At 49.1% G+C, this 13,311-nt stretch overlaps 1 non-coding gene and 1 pseudogene across 1 annotated transcript; both read left to right on the forward strand.

Moving 5' to 3' along the window:
* Positions 1–1,163: 1,163 nt before the first annotated feature.
* Positions 1,164–1,282, forward strand: LOC147890042 (5S ribosomal RNA; annotated as a pseudogene).
* Positions 1,283–13,019: 11,737 nt separating this feature from the next.
* On the forward strand, positions 13,020–13,172 carry LOC147890043 (5.8S ribosomal RNA). The gene has a single exon (XR_015542818.1). It is a non-coding gene; the product is annotated as a 5.8S ribosomal RNA (ribosomal RNA).
* The last annotated feature ends 139 nt before the right edge of the window (positions 13,173–13,311 follow it).

Raw genomic sequence — 13,311 nt, forward strand, 5'->3', positions numbered from 1 at the left:
TTGTCATACAAATCACACAATTTTTACCTACACCATAAGAACCACTTGCAATTTCCTTTACATTAAAATATACCGACTTGGATAACATCAGCATAATGATAGATGGAGCAAGCTCATCCAAATCCTACCACTCATTATCATCATTAAAATCATATGGCTTATCGATCCTTTAGTGTTTCGAAACTTGAAGCTAGAGGTGTCAAAAAAGCTACCACAAGGATAGCTGGCTTGTGGCAGCCAAGCGTTCATAGCGACATTGCTTTTTTATCCTTCGATGTCGGCTCTTCCTATCATTGCGAAGCAGAATTCGCCAAGTGTTGGATTTTTCACCCACCAATAGGGAATGTGAGCTCCGTCGTGAGAAAGGTTGGTTTTACCCTATTGATGAGCGGTGCCGCAATAGTAATCCAACTTAGTACGAGAGGAACCGTTGATTCACATAATTGGTCATTGCGCTTGGTTGAAAAGCCAGTGGTGCAAAGTTACCATGTGTAGGATTATGACTAAATGCCTCTAAGTCAGAATCCATGCTAGATGCGGCGCTCTCTACCTCCCCGGTTGTTACCCGACTGATAGTAGAGGTGCCTGTGCGCCCCCGAGAGCATGTGTCGAGAGCCCCCCCCAAGGCAGTGGAAGCGGCCACCCTAGGGACTCCGTATGGTAATTCCAGACGATCGGGAAGATAAATCCTTTGTAGATGACTTAAATATGTGGTCAGGTATTGAAATTAGGAGAGTAGCCTTGCTACTATGACCCACTAAGATTCAGCCCGCTGTCGCACCGATTTGTCCCGCCTCGTTCCGTGGGAGGGGTTCTCCCGGGCCGATGTCCCGGCTCCGCCGATAAAGGATGCCCCTCCTTCATTTCATTTCTCAGTGGTGCGATGTTTCCTGCTCATCGGCATGTGTGCCGAGGCTCGCGGCTGTTTCGTGTCCGTCTAGTCTCTTCCCTTCCATGTGGGGTGGCACTTCCTTCCCTTCCTTGGGTACTGCCCGCATCTCCGTTGGGCGGTGGGGTGGTGCTCGCCTTGCTTGGCTCGATTCGCCCCTCGACTCGATGTCCCTTCGAGAGATGGCAGCCAAAGGGAGGCAATGGGACTTGCGCTTGCAATGGTGGATGGATGGAGTCCTCCTTTAAGAGGTTCCTCGTGCACTATGATTGCGTGGTGCGGTCATACTAGCGCTACTACACCAGATCCCATCAGAACTTCGTAGTTAAGCATGCTTGGGCTAGAATAGTACTGGGATGGGTGACCTCCCGGGAAGTCCTAGTGCTGCACCCTCTGTAACGGGTGGCCCGTTCACAAGGGACTCACCGTCGCCCCTCCTTCATCATCACCTTCGGATTCAACATCGGCAGTAAGGAGGAAGTCCTTGCCCTCTTTTTGGGTCAAGGGGGAGTAACCTTTTGACATCCCTAGGACCTAACCAAGGGGAGCAGCCCATGGTATGGTTGGACTCCCAACTATGGCTCTAAAGGGCTCAATTCAAACGGGAGGATTTGAATTGATTGGCCCTTCAAAGTATATGTTGGGGAAAAGGTACCAAAGGAGGAATGAAGCCTTAATGAAGGTGGCTGAACATTGGAACTAAGGGGGATACTCCCTCCAAAAATCAAACAACTTACACACATAGGGATCAGAAGTCCAGGAGACCAAAACCAGAAGGATACGTGAGCTGCGAGCTTCTGCGGTAATCCTGAGAGTGTTCTGAGGATTTTTCTTCTGCATCTGAGAGATGCTAGCATGTAATCTTTACCCTGTGGCGTTTTGACCACAGGGCCTCTTCTTTTTGAATACAGAACATTCGTTCTCTCTCTCTCTCTGAGTGTTTTGCTCTAAAAGTTGAGGTAGATAGATGGCAAGCATCGTTCCCCTCCCCTTCGTTAAGTTCTGAACATGCAGGTGTTTTCATCAGCCCACCTTTGAGCGAAGGCTTCCCCTTGGCTCAAGGAAGAAGCCTACAAGTGGGCAGATCAATTGGTATCCTGTGGGAGGAGCCATGTCCGTCGAGGTGTTTGCTCAGGGGATCTTCGGGTCGATGGAGAGAGCAGCGCGACCCGTGTAGTCGACCATTCGATCCAGAACTTCGTGAGGGTCTGGAAACCCTCTTGAATATCTCTCCTACAAAGCTACAGAGTCCGTGGAGCTCGGACGAAGGAGGACCGGCCGACTGAGATCCCGCCATCGTCTAACGGAAGGTGACAGAACTGCAGTTTCATCACATCGAAGCTTTGGAAGCTTCACACAGCCACTCCACGGCTCCATTGATCGAGCCCCCTGGTACAAAGCACCGCCCCACTGACACGATCACAGGGCTGAGCCCATGATCATAACCGTGCCTCGGTTTGCAAGCACGACCGACGGAGATCTAGACCATTGATGGAAACCCGTCGATGGAACTGGACGGAGGACGATGGAAAAGACGTGGGAAGCCCTCACGGTCGATCGCGTGCACCATCGCCAGCACCCTCGTTCATACGAACTCCCACAGACCTGAAGAACCCGTGCGACACCAGAGATCGGCCCTTCGACGTGTGCATGGTGACGGGGAGGTCGCCATAGCTCCAACGACCCAAGTCTTCTATAAAACCATATGGATAGGATTGTTAAAAGGCCAACATGTGATCGCCACTAAGCCTAGTGCACACAAGATCAGCGAAAGAACTAAGGAGGCTCAAAGCACACTAAATAAGACATGAGAGGGAGATAGCAAATCTATATCTCTTGCAATGTGTGTTCTCAACAATACATGACAGGCCTCTTATATAGAGAGTGCCCTTTGAATAGTCAACCATGTGGGATCCTCTCATCCACATCTCTCCTTGTGGATATCCTTGATCCACATCTCCACATCATGTAGTCCACATCTTAGGGTGGCTACTTTAATACATTCCTTATCACATACCTTTGCCCTTTAATCTATGTGCTCATGGCACCATATCTCTCAACACCTCCCCTTGGTGCCATGATCCTTTGGCTACTACAAGGTGGTCAGATGTGAGTTACATTCCATCACCTCCCCTTAGTGCATGCATTGCTACTTAAGGTGGTAAAGTGTGGTTTTTACATGTCAATACCTCCCCTGGGTGCTTTCATAGCTACTCTCAGGTGGTCAGGCTTGATTTACAAAACATAGGCAAGGTTGGCAAGGTTTTTGTTTCTCAATACATTCCATTGATGTCACCTTTTGGCTCATGGCTTGATGACGATGGCATTTGCTTCTTTGCTTGGTGTAGCTTCATGCATGATGCTTTGTTCTTCTATGTGCCTTAATGCTTTATGTGTGGATGCCATGTTTCGGGCTATGGTCATCTCGTACACTTGTGCTTTCGGCTTGCTTTTTTTTTCATCGATGTTTGCATTCATGCTTTGCTTTTCCAATTGTTGCAAAGGTCTTACCAATTGATTTCTTTCAATATTGGCAGTGTCTAATTGCATACAATGATTCTGATCTAACAAGCGCGTAGAGCTCGAAAAGATGATCACTTTTCCTTTTTGGACATGTCCGAATTCTTTCTGGATTGCAAGTTACGCCTTGTTGAAGGTTTTGTGAAGAAGAGGGGGCCTTGATGATGTGGCACAGGGATTCACATGCTAAATTCCATACTATGCTTAACAAGAGGCTGTGTGCTTAGAAGGCACTGCTGACTGTGCATGTTGATGTGGCTTAACTAACCCTAACTCTGACTTAACCATGGTTGCCCATTTGACCAAGGGTGAACTAGTGTGACCACCAACTCAACCAGGGGTATTTCTAACTAACCCTGGTTAGTTATTATCTACCACGTGGCAATTTTTGAGAACCTTAGGAAACCTATGGCGATGTCGATGCGAGACGCCGAGACGGGAATGATGTGCGGCTCTTCTCTGACTCTTTCTCCTTCGTCTTGGAATGTCACCGTTTTGGAGCGGGGCATTGTCAATGGTTCGAAGAAGGTGGCTGGCCTACTGGATTGCTCGGCTGCCTTGGCGCTGCGGCTATGGTGCCTCCTACTACTGCGGCTCGTCGTTTCCTTCCTGCTGCTGGCGGTTTGTCGCGGGCATCGCAATGGGGAGAAGATGGGCTTGGAGGAGATGCGCTGGGGTCGAATCGTTGCTTCTTGCCCTTGGAGGCTTGTAGAAGCCGCCTTGAAGGTTCGGGGCTATTGGATGCGCTTGGAGCTAGGACGCTGAGTCGCTATGGATGGAGAGATCTGTGGAGTCATAGAAGAGCTCCGAGTTGCTGCTTGTCATTTGGAGCAGCCCGTGAAGCTTACTGATGGAGAAGGGTCGCTATGGGAGCTTGAGAGTTGTCGCGTTGTTGAAGAGGAAGGCTTGATACCGTGCAGAGGCTGATGAGCTTTCTTGCCTTCAAGGATGCTTTGCCGTTGGAGAGGTCACTGGTCTATAGGCTTTGGATGGTTCATTGCGCATTGGCCTTCGTCGAAGTCATTGGTTGTCTGTTCTGCAGTGTAGGCTGCTCATTGTTGCTGTGTTGAGTGCACGTGCTGTCCGTGGAGAACAAATTCTGAGTTTCAGAACAAAACATGAGCATGGATTAACAACACGCAGCAACACGCAAAATTTGGATATGCTGGCTCCAGCTTGCAGCTCTCCGTTGGCGATGCAAGAGCTTGATATAGATAGCCAATCGTGCTTGTTGCTCTTGAGAGTCGCCTTTGTAGGCCGAGCTTGAAACTCATCTGTAGAGTTCCTTGGAGGCTGAACCATAAACAACAAACAAAGAGTCTGCAGCCAAGCGAGTCATTTGCACAGCTTTGCATCCGCTTGTTGCAGCACTAGTCTCTCTTCCTATCTTCTTCACCGCAGCAAGCTTTTCCTTCTATGCATCATCAACTCCTTTCTTCCTAGACAGCACCAAGGGCATAAGCTCTAATAACATCAGTGTGCCATAATCTTCTCTACACTCAAAGCATGAAAACACATACTAAACTACCTAAACTTAGTGGACAACCTATGCTCTGATACCATGTTAAAAGGCCAACATGTGATCGCCACTAAGCCTAGTGCACACAAGATCAGCGAAAGAACTAAGGAGGCTCAAAGCACACTAAATAAGACATGAGAGGGAGATAGCAAATCTATATCTCTTGCAATGTGTGTTCTCAACAATACATGACAGGCCTCTTATATAGAGAGTGCCCTTTGAATAGTCAACCATGTGGGATCCTCTCATCCACATCTCTCCTTATGGATATCCTTGATCCACATCTCCACATCATGTAGTCCACATCTTAGGGTGGCTACTTTAATACATTCCTTATCACATACCTTTGCCCTTTAATCTATGTGCTCATGGCACCATACCTCTCAACAACGATCGGGTCATAAGCAAGGCCACGGCCCCGGTGGTTAGCCGAGCCGTGATGTATTTCGAGCATCTATACAGAGGTCGTGAGTTTGAGTTCGGGCAGGGGTTCGAATACTCTCCGACTGTGCAGAGATTTGGGACGCGCGCGTGGAAGAAGTACATGATATATATAAGTGAGTGGTTTTAGTTACACCAACTAAGACCAGTCCACTTGGCTAGCTCAACGACAGTTTCTGTGCGTAGTTCCTAGGAGGTCCTGAGTTCAAGTTCTAGAGGTTGGCCAATACGTTTGCACAGACCGCAACTTTGGCGGTATAGCTAGGTAGTTTGGCGGTTTGGATAGTTTAGCCCCGACTAACTTTAGTTAGTCCTAACTAGTCAGACAAGGGGCTTTTGGAAACAGACTTCACAGCCGTGTTTCCCCTCTTGTCCTGAGTTTTCGGAGTAAGCCTCGGGCATTACTTTTGCTACACGATGCTTCGGCAAGCATTATGCGAAGGAGCGATTCTCCAAAGCCATAGCTCTCAGAAGGAGTTCTAGTCAATTCCTCTGAGCGTCTGAAGGGCCAGGGAACCTTGGGAAGGTGAAGTATAGTCAGTCAGGTGGATTCCCATCAGCAAGGTAGTTGCAAATCCAGAGGTCAAGCAGGTACTTTGGGATCCCGGTAGGGGACCAAACCGAGGAGCAAAGGAAAAGAGAAAAGAGAACAAAAAAAAAGAGTTAGGGAAACTTTGCCCTCGTGACAGTGGTATCAGAGCTGAAGGAAATGAGCAGAGTCAGTTCCCCAAAGGTATCAGCTTGATAGGATTTGGGAAGTCAAGTGGAATTGACAGGTTTCTCCCACCTTCTATATTTTCTCAGAATAGACAGTCCAGCCCATTTGAAGGCCATTTCTCATGGGTGATTCAAATGAGGTAGCTGGTGCTGAGCCAAGCAACACCAGGAGTAGAACCAAGCTCAAATTCCATGAGCATGATGCAAGGCTTGAGGCCATAGAGCTTGCTCTAACTGAGTTGCAGAGACTAGCCAGGGGCTGCTACAGCAGCAACTCTCAGAAGCAAAGATAGAGCTTGCCCATGTGATGAGCAAGCTAATCAAGGATGATGGAGTCGGACCATCCGGAAGGCATCGGGTCAAGCTCAAGGAGCCCGAACCATACACGGGCGTGCAAGAAGTCAAGGTATTAGAGAAGTTCATCTATGACATGCAGCAATACCTTGCCCTTGCCAAGATAATTAAGCCCGAAGAACAAGTGCTTTATGCCTCAACCTACTTGGTGGATGATGCCAAGCTTTGGTGGAGAAATTACAAGGAAAATGAGAGAGCCCACCGCAACACATATACAATTTCCATGTGGGAGGAGCTCTCACAAAGGCTGAGGTTGCAGTTTCTCCCTCTAACATAGAATGGAAGGCTCGGGATGCCTTGAACAGTCTCAAACACACTGGAACCCTGAGGGACTTCATCAAAGCTCACTCTTCCCTTATGCTACAAATCAAGGAGATGAGTGAGGCCGATCCACTTTACTACTTCATCAAAAGGCTAAGGCGTTGGGCACATGATGAGCTCATGAGGGAGCATGTAAAGACGGTGGTTGAAGCATACAAGGTAGCAGATCGCCTCATCAATTGGCAAGAGAAACAACATGGTGGTGAGAGACAAGGTCAAGCCAAGACCAAGCTAAGGGGACAAGGGATTCCCCCATTCAAAAAGAAGAAGTACTGTCCTATGGGAGAGATTCCAGCTGAGCAGGCCAAACCTGAAGTTAGTGCTGCTCAAAAAGGTAAAGGTAAAGTAAGTACTGTGCAGCCCAAGGTGCAACCCAAGAGTAGTGTGGGTTTAGCAAAGGCTTTGTCGAGTCTTTCAGCCCCCAAAGGGTGGTTGTTACATCTGTACAAGAGCTCATTTTGCTAGGGACTGCCCTATGCGACAGTCACTGCAGACTATCCAGGAAATAGAAAATGGACAGCCCACTCAAACCGTGACACCCCTTCAGCTTCTAGGGGCCATAAGTGAAGATAAGGTAGCCTCTGATCTGCTGTTCATTACTGCTACAGTAAACGGACACCTAGTGAGGGCTATGGTGGATAGTGGGGCTAGCCATAACTTCATCACCTCCAAGAAAGCCAAGGAGATCAGGCTGAAGGCTGAAATCAGTAAAGGCAAGGTCATGAAAATAGTAAATACCCCGAGACAAGCAGTTGCCAAGGTGGCCAAAGGGGTAAGTGTCCAAGTGGGAGGCTATTCTCACAGGTTAGAATTTTCTATAGTGGAAATGGATGATTTCGACGTGGTATTTGGGCAAACATGGCTAAGAGCTAATAGGGTACTGATCAACAGCCATGATGAATAGCTGGTATTCTGCAAGGAAGGAGGTTGGGAGGTGGTAAAGGCATCAAGGCAAAAGGGGGGCCCTTTGCCCCAACTCCTCTCCACTATGCAGTTGAAAAAAGTAGTAAGAAAAGGTAAGCAAGCCTACCTAGTGGTCATCAAAGAACATGAGCAGAACTCAGCTTCATCTAAGGGACATGTACCACATGAGGTGCAGGGTTTACTGACGGAGTATGCTGATATCCTACCCGAGAAGCTCCTGAGGGAGCTTTCTCCTAAACGGGAGATTGACCATAGGATAGAGGTGTATCCAGGATCAGACCCTCCAGCCAAGGCACCATACTGGTTGTCACAAGAAGAGAACAAGGAGCTAAAGGTGCAGTTGCAAGAGTTGCTAGAGGCCGGATTTATCTAGCCCTATAAATCCCCATACGGAGCACCCGTTCTATTTGTGAAGAAGAAGAAAGGGGACCTACGTCTATGTGTGGGTTATTGGGCCCTTAACAAAGTCACTATCAAGAACCGGTATCCCCTTCCCAACATGAGGGAGTTGTTCGACTCTCTAGTGCATGCAAGGTATTTTACAAACATAGATCTCAGATCAGGGTACCATCAGATCAGAATCGCAGAAGCTGATGTGGAAAAGACCACCATGAGGACCAAATATGGGTCATACGATTGGAAAGTTTTGACTTTCGGGTTAACCAATGCCCCGACGACCTTCACGACACTCATGAATGGTATTTTCATAGATCTTTTAGATGAGTGCATAGTCATTTACTTGGACGACATCCTTATCTATTCCAAGACTCTCAAGGAGCATGTAAAGCATTTGAAAGAAGTGTTTGATAGGCTGAGAGCAAACAGGCTGTTTCTGAAAGAGAGCAAGTGCGACTTTGCCAAGGAGACCATCCACTTTCTGGGTTTCAAGGTGACCCAAGGGAAACTCATGATGGATGAGAGCAAAGTGAAGGTTGTAGTAGAGTGGCCTACCCCGAGGGGTGTGCATGATGTGTGGGCCTTCAACGGGTTAGCCTCATTCTACCGGTCCTTCATTGATATGTATAGTGAGATCACAACCCCCCTCACTAATCTCACCCGCAAGGATACACCGTGGAAGTGGGGTCCCAAGCATGAGAATGCTTTTCAGAAACTGAAGGAAGCCTTGAGCAGCCAGCCCGTCCTAGCCCTTCCAAACTTTGAGAGTCCCTTTGAAGTATAGACGGATGCCTCTGATTTTGCTATAGGAGGAGTCCTCCTTCAAGATGGGCACCCCATAGCTTTCGAGAGTCGGAAGCTAATCGATAGAGAGACCTGTTACCCCACTCACGACAAGGAAATGACTGCAGTAATCCATTGCTTGAGGGCTTGGAAGCACTATCTACTGGGCACTAAATTCACTGTTTTCACAGATAATGTCACAACATCATACTTTGTGACGCAGCCCAAGCTTTCTCCCAAGCAATGTAGGTGGCAAGATTTTCTGGCGAATTTCGACTTCGACATCAAGTATAAGCCTGGTAAAGAGAACGTAGTGGCAGCCCTCTCGCGAGTTCCCTACCTAGTTGCAGTTCAGATTCTGCATGGATCCACAGTTCTAGAGGAAATCAAAACAGGCTGTGGAGAGGATGAGTTCGCCAAGAAGCTACTCGGGACTGATGCAAAAAGGGTGCACATAGAGGTGCATGATGGGATCATCTACTTCAAGCAATGGAGAGTGTATGTTCCATGCGTAGGAGGCTTGAGAAAAAGGATGATCTAGGAGCATCATGAGCCACAATGGGCAGGCCATCCGGGACAACAAAAGACCCTTGAGTTACTCTCAAGAAATTTTTGATGGCCACTGATGGAGAGAGATACGGATGCATACGTGAGAACTTGCCACATTTGTGGGCAAGACGAAGCTGAAAGAATGAAACCAGTGGGGCTTCTTCAACCCCTCGACATTCTATCGAAGCCATGGGAGAGCGCCTCCATGGACTTCATCACATGTCTACTGAATAGCAGAGGACATACGGGCATACTTATGGTGGTGTGTAGGCTCACCAAGCTTGCCCACTTCATTCCATACAAGGGTACACTGGATGCCCCAGTAGCACCAAAACTCTTCTTCAAGTTTGTGGTCAAACACCATGGTCTACCAAAGGAAATAGTGTCTGACAGAGACGGGAGGTTTACTGGCAGTTTCTGGAGCACACTGTTTGCCATGTGGGACAAAGCTTGCATTTAGCAGCTCGTATCACCCTCAGTCTGACGGACAAAGTGAGAGGACCAACCAATTTGCAGAGGACTTTCTCAGACACTATGTCCACCAGGCTGACTGGTACGTGCATCTGGATGCAGCAGAATTCTGCTACAATAGTTGGCAGCATTCATCTACAGGATTTTCCCCCTTCGAATTAGCCTATGGGTATCAGCCTTTGGCTCCAAGGGAAGCATCCGTACTATCTACTACAGGGGGAGTAGCTCCAAAAGGAGGAGCCTTCCACAAGGAGTGGGTAACAAGGCTTAAAACTACCCGGGAGTAGCTAGGTAAAGCTAAGGACTGGATGAAAAAATTTGTAGATCGCAAGAGGAGGCATGTAGAGTACGAGGTTGGCGAGAAGGTTTACCTCAAACTGAACCCCGAGCAGTTCAGCATGCCAAAGGAGTTCATGGATCATCTTGGGCGCAAGTACGATGGGCCATACGAGATCCTTGAGAGGGTAGGCAAGCTGGCCTATCATCTGCAACTTCCTCCCCATCTACATATTCATCCTACCTTTCACGTTTCCATGTTGAAGGGTGCTCAAGAAGATGATGATCCAGCCCATGAGCAGCGGAATAGAGGTCCGACGCTCGTGATGGATCGTGGAGAGGGTGAAGACCTTGAGAGTATCATGGCACACCGTGATAGACCGAATCAGTTCGAGCCTAATAGGCTATACCATTGTCATTGGAGGGAGCAGCCTTCAAGTGAAGACTCATGGAGGATGGAACCTTCTCTATGGTGGTTCGTGGACATCGTGCGCAGCTACAATGATTCACACCCCTTTCCAAAGAAGCGGGGGAGCAAGAGTAAAAGGGGGGGAATGTAACGGGTTGCCCGTTGATAAGGGACTGAGTCTGCCGCCCCTCCTTCATCATCACCTTCGAATTCGACATCGGCAGCAAGGAGGAAATCCTTGCCCTCTTTTTGGGTCAAGGGGGAGTAACCCTTTGACATCCCTAGGACCTAACCAAGGGGAGCAGCCCACGGTAAGGTTGGACTCCCAACTATGGCTCTAAAGGGCTCAATTCAAATAGGAGAATTTGAATTGATTGGCCCTTCAAAGTATCTGTTGGGGAAAAGGTACCAAAGGAGGAATGAAGCCTTAATGAAGGTGGCTGAACGTCGGAACCAAGGGGGATACTCCCTCCAAAAATCAAACAACTTACACACACAGGGATCAGAAGTCCAAGAGACCAGAACCAGAAGGATACGTGAGCTGCGAGCTCCTGTGGTAATCCTGAGAGTGTTGTGAGGATTTTTCTTCTACATCTGAGAGATCCTTCCATGTAATCTTTACCCTGTGGCGTTTTGACCACAGGGCCTCTTCTTTTTTAATACAGAACATTCATTGTCTCTCTCTGTGAGTGTTTTGCTCTAAAAGTTGAGGTAGATAGATGGCAAGCATCGTTCCCCTCCCCTTCATTAAGTTCTGAACGTGGAGGTGTTTTCATCAGCCCACCTTTGAGCTAAGGCTTCCCCTTGGCTCAAGGAAGAAGCCTACAAGTGGGCAGATCGATTGGTATCCTATGGGAGGAGCCATGTCCATCGAGGTGTTCGCTCAGGGGATCTTCGGGTCGATGCAGAGAGCAGTGCGACCCGTGTAGTGGACCATTCGATCCAGAACTTCATGAGGGCCTAGAGACCCTCCTGAATATCTCCCCTACAAAGCTACAGAGTCTGCGAAGCTCGGACAAAGGAGGACTGGCTGACTGAGATCCCGCCATCATCTAACGGAAGGTGACGGAATTGCACTTCCATCACGTCAAAGCTTTGGAAGCTTCACACAGCCACTCCACAGCTCCATTGATCGAGCCCCCTGGTACAGAGCACCGCCCCACTGACGCGATCACAGGGCTGAGCCCAGGATCATAACTGCGCCTCGGTTTGCAAGCACGAACCCAACGGAGATCTAGACCATCGACAGAAACTTATCGACGGAACCGGATGGAGGATGACGGAAAAGACGTGGGAAGCCCTCACGGTCGATCGCGTGCACCATCGCCAGCACCCTTGTTCATACGAACTCCCATAGACCTGAAGAACCCGTGCGACACGAGAGATCAGCCCTTCGACGTGTGCATGGTGATGTAGCTCCGACGACCCAAGGCAAATATAAAACCATATGGATAGGATTGGGTCACAAGCAAGGCCACGGCCCCGGTGGTTAGCCGGGCCGTGATGTAAGATCTTCACAGAGGTCGCAGGTTTGAGTCCTAGGCAGAGTGCGAGCCGACGAGGGGGCCGACACCCTTTTGCTGATCATGAAAGAACACAATATAGCCAAGGGGCCATGCTTGGTTACACTAACCAAGACTTGGCTCCGTGGCTAGCGCAACGATAGGCACTGCGGTTGCTTTCCCGGTGGTGCTGTGTTCGAATCCCAAGCGCGGTGGGGTGCGATCATTTTGCGAGCACCCGCGTTCGGGCAAGGATAGAATATAACTGTGTGGCGCCGCCTAGTTTCGTCAAGGAAGTGTTGGGGCAGTGGTTGGCACTTCGAGTATTTGGTAGGAGGTCGTGGGTTCAAATACTCTCCGGCTGTGCAGAGATTTGGGACACGCGCGTGGAAGAAAGTACATGATATATATAAGTGAGTGGTTTTAGTTACACTAACTAAGACCAGCCCACTTGGCTAGCTCAACGACAGGTTCTGTGCGTAGTTCCTTGGAGGTCCTGAGTTTGAGTTCTGGAGGTTGGCCAATACTTTTGCACAGACCGCTAACTTTGGCGGTACAGCTAGGCAGTTTGGCGATTTGGACAGTTTAGCCCCGACTAACTTTAGTTAGTCCTAACTAGTCAGACAAGGGGCTTTTGGAAACAGACTTCACAGCCATGTTCCCCCTCTTGTCCTGAGTTTTCAGAGCAAGCCTTGGGCATTACTTTTGCTACGCGATGCTTCGGCAAGCATTATGCGAAGGAGCGGTTCTCCAAAGCCATAGCTCTCGGAAGGAGTTCTAGTCAATTCCTCTGAGCGTCTGAAGGACCAGGGAACCTTGGGAAGGTGAAGTACAATCAGTCAGGTGGATTCCCATCAGCAAGGCAGTTGCAGATACTTTGGGATCCCGGTAGGGGAACGCACCGAATCGAGCCTCCTCCCTCCGAGAAGACGTGATGCACGAAGCGATGACTCTCATTAACGGATATCTCGGCTCTCACAACGATGAAGAACGCAACGAAATGCGATACGTAGTGTGAATTGCAGAATCCCACAAATCATCGAGTCTTTGAATGCAACTTGCGCCTATGGCCCATCCAAGGGCACGCTTGCCCGAGTGTCCACACCCCCACCGTGCCCCTCCGTCTGCTCCTAGTGAGGCACCGACGAGGCAGAGCTGGCCGTCCACACGGCCGTCATCGACGTGCTCCCCGAGTGGGGCAATCGACACAGGCATCGTGGTCGGCTGAAACGCACCAACG

The sequence above is a fragment of the Dipteris shenzhenensis genome, chromosome 19 (genome assembly GCF_047967505.1).
Source record: "Dipteris shenzhenensis isolate YYH24624 ecotype China chromosome 19, Dip_SZ_1.0, whole genome shotgun sequence".
Taxonomy (NCBI): Eukaryota; Viridiplantae; Streptophyta; class Polypodiopsida; order Gleicheniales; family Dipteridaceae; genus Dipteris; species Dipteris shenzhenensis.